The sequence below is a fragment of the Lactuca virosa genome, chromosome 2 (genome assembly GCF_052849685.1).
Source record: "Lactuca virosa cultivar CGN04683 chromosome 2, Lactuca_virosa_CGN04683_v6, whole genome shotgun sequence".
In the NCBI taxonomy this organism is placed as follows: domain Eukaryota; kingdom Viridiplantae; phylum Streptophyta; class Magnoliopsida; order Asterales; family Asteraceae; genus Lactuca; species Lactuca virosa.
The window spans coordinates 228,487,277-228,497,297 of NC_136427.1; the positions used below are offsets into that span (position 1 = coordinate 228,487,277).

Sequence of the window (10,021 nt, forward strand, 5' to 3'; positions counted from 1 at the left end):
AAGGACTTTCATCGGGGTGACAACACATGCTTCGGGGGTTCCTCAACAATTCATGTCTAATATGGCAACCATATGGGGGATGGAGTACTGCTGGTGAGCACATAGTTCAAATAAACACCTACAAGTTGCGAGCCTGCTAGCGTTCCACTGGACTGTCTAGAATAGTCGGTGGTCGTCATCTATACTCCGCTAGATGAATGGATCATCAATAACATCTATAACGAGGCCTCTCATTATTTTATTTTGTCACACGTCAACTATTACATCTACCCGTTTTACCCAACACATTTTGTAGATATAAAATACATATACAGTTTAAATCATTTAAAACATGTATAAAATCGTTCATCCAGCATAGACAGCAAGTATACAGATAATATGCACACGTAGCACGTAATTTATATAAAATACTTCATATCTATGTGTAAGATGAAAGTAACTATGCACTCACTTGTTAAGGTGGTGACTCGGTACTCGGACAACACTTCGTTATCTCAAAACAATTTTCCCTTGACAAAACCTAGTATCAATACCACTAGGGTTTATTCTAACGTTAACCGTGACTAATTAATAGTCTAGCTATTATTACTATTATATAAGCGTTTAAACAATATTTTCCAACCACTATGTACAGACAGGGCCAGACATAAAACACCGGAGGGCAGGACCATTTTGTCATATAGCACTTCTGAAATCCAACAACCCTATGCAACCCTTTAAACCAGATTCCCCGTACCGCGAGTAGTTAAAAAGATATTATAACGACACTTATATAACCCTTAATAATAGCTCAAATAATTATTATAAGGTCCTAATAACGTTACTATATTTAAATAAAAACTATATTAAAAATTAGGTAGGCGTATCTTACCTACGAGGGGGTTTGGCTAGAAGTCGGGCTCTGCAGGGGCAGGACTTTCGAGCCGAAAGCTCTTCTTCTCGGAGCTGTCGAGCGCTACGGGGCTTTCTTCTAGCGCTAGGGGAGTTTTTGGGAGGTTTAGAGAGAGTGTAGAGAGAAGAAAAAATGGGAAAGGTGTGAAGAAAATGAGGGTGTGAGAGGTTCTATTTATAGGGTGAAATATGCCTGAACTTGGTGCCACATGTCACCATCTGGTGGCAAGACTTGGGGAGAAAGCAATGACCAAGATTGTGCCACATCACCCATTTTCGCACAACACACTTCCGACTTCTAAAATTCGTAACTTTCGCATACGAGCTCCGTTTTTGACGTTCTTTATATACACGCGTAGGTAAAAATAAGATCTACAACTTTCCTTTTGACTCCATTGGCTAATTCTCGACCGATCTTAAATTTAACAGTAGAATGTGACTACACAGTTAAATGTCCGCGTAAAATTCATAACTTCTACATACGGATTCCGTTTTCGTCTGTCTTTTTGTCGTTGAGTTCCTATTAATGAGATCTTCAATTCTCATTTAGGTTGTGTTGGCCAAAAACCGCTCGATCTAAAATTCGAGTTTCGGGTCGTGCACTGCTAGGCCAAATCTTAGAAAAATCATAACTTCCTAATTCGAAGTCAGATTTGGGCGTTCTTTTTATGCATGCTTTCGGTTTAACGTATTCTACGACTTTTGTTTAGATCACTAAGGCCAAAAGTCGCTCTATCGTAAATTCACTATTTACGCTTCTCGGTGTCGTGCCGGTTTTGCCGTAAAACTTCAACGGGTCATAACTTCTTCGTTATAACTCGGATTTCGGTGTTCTTTATATATCCGGAATCCTTGTTTCGACCACTACAACTTTATGTAAAGATATCGAGCTTATCTCACACTTTAATTTTGACGCTTATTTTTATTCTTTATTAATTATATCTTTATAATTAAGTATAAATCACATAAATTAACATAATTCACATAATACTCAAATAATTCATCTTTATTACTTCAAAAAGAGTTACAATAGTTGACCTAGACTATCACATCATCTATTAATGTTTAGCCCTGAAACACGGGCGTTACACAAATTATACAACCAATGTCTTGGAAGATCTATTCTTTGTTCACCCAACATCATTGGAGATATGACGTGCATTTCCACAGGTTATGATGATGGATGCCACCTACAAGACTAATAAGTACAAATATTTTATTTTTAATTGTTTTGTATTTATTAATAGGCATAACATGCCTTTTATGTTTTGTTATACTAATTATTTTTCTTTTATTAATAGGTATAACATGTATTTTTTAGAGATTGTTGGTGTTACTTCAACAAACACAATACGACATTTTCCATTGGTTTTGGGTTCATGGATAAAGAAAAAGAATCTAATTACATTTGAGCTTTAAATTGTCTTAAGGCCATAATCGACATATATGATAGTCCATGCGTGATCGTTATTGAAAAAGAGATATCATTGATGAATGCATGTGAAAAAGTATTTCCATCGGCCATTCACATACTTTGTAGATGTCACATATCTCAAAGTATATTTACTAATTGCAGAGGACGTTACAAGACAGATGCTGAGTAGAATTCATTTTTAAGAGATTGGGATACTTTAATTAATTCATTAACATTAGCAACATATTTGAGAAATTGTGCAAAACTTAAATCAAAATCGACATATCATCCAGGTACTAAACAAGTTGTCGATTATCTCAATCGAGTCTAGTTGAATAAATACAAAGAAAAATTTGTAACCGTTACGAGGCGGATGTGTTGTTTAAGGTATCTACTCCGGTGAATACCTATATCTCATGGGATTTTCTTTCTTTTCAATCCCGGTGAATGCAAACACTTCACCCCCAAATCTTGAATCGTTCTCCTCTTTCACACAATGTCTTCTCCGGTGACTGACGGGGTTGTGGGATTTTATGTCTTCTCTGGTGACACTCCAGGTTCCAGCACACAAAGTCATCTTACCTACTTTATCACCGGTATAACCAAATAATTTTTCTTTTCCTATGATTGACAATGACGTTATGTTCTAAAAGACAATGAAGAAGAATTTTTTGGGATAAAAGAGGTGGGACATGTTATTTTTTTAAATAATTTATAATTAATTAAAAAGAAATTGGTAAGGGTAACATAGTTATTTTAGGTATGGCATAGACTAAACATGCAAAAAAAAACATATAATAAGAATGGTCCGAGTTAAAAAAAATACGTTAGGGACCAAACACGTAAGTTACCCCGAACAACAGAGACGATCCGTGTAATTTAGTCTTTATCTTAAAATGTTGTTCACAATTTTACATCATAACCTAAATAAAATGGGAAATTTAAAATGTTATTCTTGACTCTATCTCTTAGATGTACACTCGATAATAACATATTTGGAAAACTATGACCATCTTTATTGTTGATCCAAAAATACCCCTTTTAAAGCCATCCCACTCTAACTTTGTGTTCCCGAATCCCGGGTCATTTTAAGGACAAAGGTGAAATTTGAGAAGAAAGAGAAAATATGAAGATTTTTGATAATAAACTTCTTAACTGTGGCAACAACTAAAATCCTTTTAATTCTTTTGATCTTGGAAACAAAAAAAATACAATCTACATTTGGATTCTATTCGTTTTATTTTCTTTCCTTAAAGCACCCACACCGGTGCAATATTAAGATCTTGCAAATGATGGACCAACTAATCATTATTCATCCGCTTTTAGAAGAAGAAACTGGTGGGTCATTATAAAAGCATTTGCAAGTCTTTCATATATAACAATATATAACAAGATGAAGTTCTAGGTGGTAGAAAATTATTGCTCAGTAGCATTGCAAATTATATTTAAATGACCCATGTGGAAGGTCTTAGTAAAATGCCATTTTGTTACAAGACTGAAAGTCAAATAAGTCAAAAAGTCTTTTTATATGGAATTTGAAACCTTTCTCACAAGACTGGAAGTCAAATGAGTCAAAAAGTCATTTTATATAGAATTTGGAAGTATGTTTGCGTTTATATGGTCTAAGTCGAAAAAGCCGCTTGTTAAAGATATAGGTTGGATTTAAATCTGTTATGGATTTCGTTTTACCATAATATAATTTTTTCTCATAGTCAATGTTTTAAAAACCGGTTTTTTAGTTGAACCGGTACGGTGACCGGTTTCCGGTTCAACCGGTTCGACCGCTGAGTAAACCGGTTTCTATAATTTTCATATTTTTTCGTATTTTCCTACACATACATACATATACAAATCAAGAATTTGATGTCTAGAAGTTCAAGCATTAAAATACACATGAAAACAAATTGGAGATCAATCTAAATACATTAAAATAACCCATAACCACAAGTTTTACATTAATCCACGTGCATTAAAAAAAAATAAAGTCTTAGATGAATATAAACACATCATAAAACTTCATAACATTTATCATGTGCTTTTATTTAGAAAAAACTCTTAATAGATATGAAAAAACTATCAAAGTTTATTATCCAAAAAGTTTCAATTTCATGTGTTTTTATTCAATTTAACCGATTCAACCGGTTTAATTGAACCGGTTCAACCGAATTTTTGTAAAAACCGGCCGGTTCGATCCGGTTCAGAAAAAGACATAAAACCGGTGATAGTTCAACCGCTCCCTTTCCCAGTTCACGGTCCAACCGGTTCGACCGACTGGTTCAAACCGGTTTTTAAAACATTGCTCATAGTAAAGGTTTGATATAGAAATATCATTAAGCGGAATCACATTCACATAAATATTCTATTTCAATAAATAGAAATCATTTCATTAACAATAATATAATCAAAACTATATTTCATCAAAACAACAAAAGATACTATGTTACTAGAATACTAGCATACCACGAACATATATAAGGTTGGCCGGTGTGAGCAACGCCTACTGGCGTTATCCTGATGTGGCATACCAAAAAACGCCGTTGCAAGCCTGGAACACCGCCCCTTATCTGCGTTTTTGCGCGTTATGTTAACAGGCGTTGTTGTGGTAACGAAAGGAAACAACGTTTTTTTGAACGTTGGCTTCTTACGACCCCCTTTGTGCGAACTGGTTTACCAGAAGACAATAAGTTTTCGGTTTGGGCAGTTTTGACCCCCTAAGTTCCACATTCTTATGAATTAAACACATAGTCAAATTTGTCTTATAAATCTGATTTCCAAAAAAAATATCATTTGAACCATGGACTTATATAATATATTTTTTTCATTATTATTATTATTATTATTAAAATAGTGTGTATTATTAATTTATATTTGTTTTTTATAATTATTTAACAAACAAACAAAAAAAGAAAATAAAAAGGATGACATGGAAATTAGAGGGTGTTATAACATGTTATTTGGTATTGTCCATTTCCACACTTGGTGTCATAACACCATATATGACTAGGATGGTTAGGTGACAACTTTTGGGTGAGATAACATGTAATAACATGTTGACCATGCCCAATAGCATAAATACTATTGTTTAAGGTAACAAAAGCCTCGAGGTCAATAAAAGTTTCGATATGAAAGAACCAGTTTTTCCGGTTTCAATTAAACTGGTAAAAAAAGCTATTTTTTTTATTCAAATTTTTCTCCACCAAATGATCAGTGTTTCTACTCAAAGTTTACTCAGCAACAAAACACTTTTTTTTCGGTTAAAAACCGATCTTCCAAATTTAAGAAAAAAAACCACTTCAAAACCACCAATTTTTAGTCGGAACATTTAGAAAAAAAACCTATTTATTTTTTTATTGGTTAAAAAAGCCGTTTCATTTTGTGCACCTCTACCATGATAACAAATATTTTCTTTGATCTCTCATTTCTTGCTATACAACACTAGTTGTGAGATTCATGTATTATATGAGTTTATTCAAAAAAATTAATAAACATGAAGATTTAACAGTTTAGAAAATTTAAATTTATAAGAAAAAAAGGAGAAATATTTAATTATTAAAATTAAAGTGTTTATTTATCTTTTAAATTTTAAATTAATAATTTAAATAAATAAACAACTAAAATAATTAGATTCAATTTAGAAATTTAAAAATTTTAAGGAAAAGTTGCATTAATGAATTGGATATACATTTATTATTGCATTTATTACATTTAAGTATTATATAAAATTTAATAAAATAGAAAAAACCATAAAATGACACATGAATATAAATTAATCTAAATTTACCACAAAATGACATAATAAATAAGAGGATGACAAGTAGTAAAATTATTTTTATTTATTAGGGGGATTATATAGAAAAATTACGATGAGGGCCTTGGGCCGCTAGCAAGGCCTAATACCAAGCTTAATTAAAACATAATCAAATACAATCATATATATATATATATATATATATATATATATATATATATATATATATATATATATATATATATACTAGGTTATAACCCGTGGAAACCACGGTCGGTATATCTAAATTTTTATATTGATAAAAAAATAATAAATGTAAAAAAAACCAAGATCTTGTCGAATATAAGTTTTCAAGTACTTGAGCTCCTTTGATTGGAATATAAGTTTTCAAGTCAAATAAATTGTTCAAGTTTATAAAACTATAATACTTTTTAAGATTCGTATGATTATAATTTAATTTATAAATAAATTGTGTCTATAGTGATGTATAAAAGGAGAACAAACCATACTTCATTTTATCAAATCAAAACCTGTAATTCAAAAAATGTCAAGCAAGAGTTTCTTCAATTTCAAATATGGTGTTTCAAGAAAATCATCATTATAACCCGTGGAAACCACGGTCGGTATATCTAAAATTTTTATATACCAGGTTAAATTGAATTTGATTTGTTATTAACAATCTTGCTGGAAATGTGTTTATGGAGCTTGTAGATGGATCTTTTGGTAGCCCAATGCTCACTTTGTGTTTGATGTTGGCTTCCTTGAAAACTGATTGGGAAGAAGAGGCCCTGATAGAGCACTTGAGCTCCTTTGATTGGATGCAAAAATTATAATAGAGGTCTTTCTACCAAAAGTTTAAGCAATAAAAAGAGAAAATAAACTGTAAATAAACTAAAGTTAGGTGCATATCCGTTATTTACTCGGATACGTCTCTTATAAACACGTACGTTGTCTCCATATTTGGTTATGAATGTCGATAATGTGCTTAAATTATAGGCAAAACGTGCTATCGGTGATATTTTAACCTTTTTGTATATTTAACACGTGATATCTGCGCATGTAAAGTATATTATCAAGTTAAACTAATAGAGACACTTATGTTAAACTAGATACATAAAGTTTGTCACATTTACCTGAAGGTGACATTTTAAATATAATCTAATGCGTTTAAAATATGACAAAGATCATAAAAATTCTAAATGATGGAAAGAATCTCAACTATTATTCGTTTTTGTTAATTTATAACTTCACATGCAAGTCTATTTATTCTCTTATATATAACATTTGGTAATATTCCATTAAGATAACATCAAACTGAGGTTCTTTGGTACAAAGCAATATACCATGAGCGAATCTTCTTCACTTTCCGCCCACGAAATTTGGTCCAAAGATTCAAAAAGAAAAGAACGTTCATTTTCTTTTATATGTAAATGGAATTTCTCAAAATTCATATCCTTTCATGGGATTAACAGAACATTGTAATTATTACATTTGAAGATTTTGTGAAACTTATTTTATATGTTTTTTTGCTGGGTTTGATAAGATGTTGAGTTTGACTTAGTAGATTTAGATCATTTGATATCATAATTAGAAGCCTTTAATTCGGTACTAAATATAACCCACATTGCCTCAATTAGATATTAACTCAAATTCAATCAACAAGTAATTAATAACTTATTTTTTCCAGTTTGGGATTGTTTGCCATTTCTAAAAAATAAGAACATATAAAAGATGACAGAAAAACAGATTGTATCCAACCTGGCAATCTTTTAGTTAATATTTTATATTACCTTTTTAAAGCATGATTGTGATTCTAAATAAACATAATCATGCATATCGCTAAGAATATGTAGTTACACAAAACTAAAGTTATCTAATTCATCGAATTGTTTTTGGCTTTTTGCAAATTGATGAGAAAGTTAGGCTGTATTAATATTCTTCCTTTTTGCCGACTTATTCGAATATTAATATGTACCCATAAATCATTATGTGTTTACAAAAGGAAATATTCACTGTATGTGGATCATATGTGAGATTAATATCTGTAATAATTGTATTTGATTTTAACTTTTTGAAAGAAAAAAAGTGTACCAAAGGATAAAATTCTTGTAAATCCCTGAACAATTTTGTTTCAATCGGAATATAAGTTTTCAAGTCAAATAAATTGTTCAAGTTTATAAAACTATAATACTTTTTAAGATTCGTATGATTATAATTTAATTTATAAATAAATTGTGTCTATAGTGATGTATAAAAGGAGAACAAACCATACTTCATTTTATCAAATCAAAACCTGTAATTCAAAAAATGTCAAGCAAGAGTTTCTTCAATTTCAAATATGGTGTTTCAAGAAAATCATCATCTCCTAAAACCCCACCACCACCGTCGTCAAAACAACCACTCCAGCCATCAAAATCCAGTTCGCCGGCAGTTTTCCAGCCAAACGCCGGCGAGATGAGACGGGTGTTCAATAAATTTGACAAGAACAAGGACGGCAAGATTTCCAAGGAGGAGTACAGTTCAGCCGTCGGCGCACTTGGTGGCAAGAACGCTAAATCGGAGGTGACCAAGGCGTTTCAAGCCATAGACACCGACGGCGACGGGTTTGTTGACTTTGACGAGTTTATGGAGGCGCAGAAGTCCGACGGTGGAGTCAAAACGGGGGATATCAAGAGTGCGTTTAAGGTGTTTGATCTGGACGGAAACGGAAAAATAACGGCGGAGGAGCTGTTACAGGTGCTGAGGCAGCTAGGAGAGAGGTGTAGCTTAGAGGGTTGCCGGAAAATGGTGAAAGGGGTGGATGCGGACGGCGATGGGATGATTGACGTTGATGAATTCATGGGTTTAATGACTCGGACCATGAAATTAGCATAAAATTTTATCTCTAAAATGTTTTACCATACAAATTATTGGTTCAAATCACTTTTTACATGAGTAGTAATATTTGAGCTACTTATTATTAGTGTGCAAGCTTTTACCACCATTTGGTAGGATTGCGGCAATTCTATCATATGCTGCTAATAAATGTAATTAGGCAAATTATTCTAAAACATTTCATGTGATTTTATTTAGATTATTCTTGAAACTAACACCAATAATTGCTACATTATGTGATTGCTACCAAATACAATATCAGTTTTAACGACATCCAATTCTAGTGGTGTGTTAGAATTGAAATCTGATTAACCAAAATCCAAGAAAAGAGGTTGATTAGCCGATTAGGAGTAGATTTTTTGTATTAGATCTACTTGACAAAAACTTAACTTTTATATTATTTCTCAAAGTTACAAATATATAGTACTAGCAGAACTAATCTATAAGGCTGAACGGAATGATGTCGAAGACATCCACATGCCGTTGCTCCACCTAGGATTTACCATTGGCACCATTGTACAAGGAGTGATTGTGATGGCATGAATAGAGAGATAGAGATAAGGAGGGGGGAAGGGAGGGAATAAAAGAAGGAAAGAGGAAGAGAAAAACAACAATAATGTGTCGTTCATGGCACCAAAATGGTGCATGTCGAGGTCTCAGCCAGGTATGTCGTATCATATGGGATTGCCACATAAGATGCTAAGCTTTATACCACCACTATATTTTGCCTAACAAACTAATAGTTGTCAACAACTTGGAAGTTACCCGCCAACAACTAAGGCTTTCTTTGACATGCATAAACCAACTTATATTTTGAGCTTGTTGCCGTTTAGTGTTTGATAAAACCATAAAAGTAGTTTATTGTAACTTATAAGTTTTTTTATTTTTTTTTATTTTTTAGACAAACTACTTGAGATAACTTATTGATAAACTAACTTATAAACTACAAACTAACTTTTTAGCTAGGATGCCAAACACAACCTAAAACTCCAGCATGTGTAACCACAAGCCTCAATAGATATGATCATCAACTTCAATCAAAAAGTCATTACTAAAGATGATAACGAGGTCAAGGAGTACCTATACTACAATCT

The 10,021-nt window shown here is 32.4% G+C and overlaps 1 pseudogene; it reads left to right on the plus strand.

Moving 5' to 3' along the window:
• The first annotated feature begins 8,321 nt into the window (after positions 1–8,321).
• LOC145160347 (calmodulin-like protein 30 pseudogene) lies at positions 8,322–9,124 on the plus strand (annotated as a pseudogene).
• Positions 9,125–10,021: the final 897 nt, after the last annotated feature.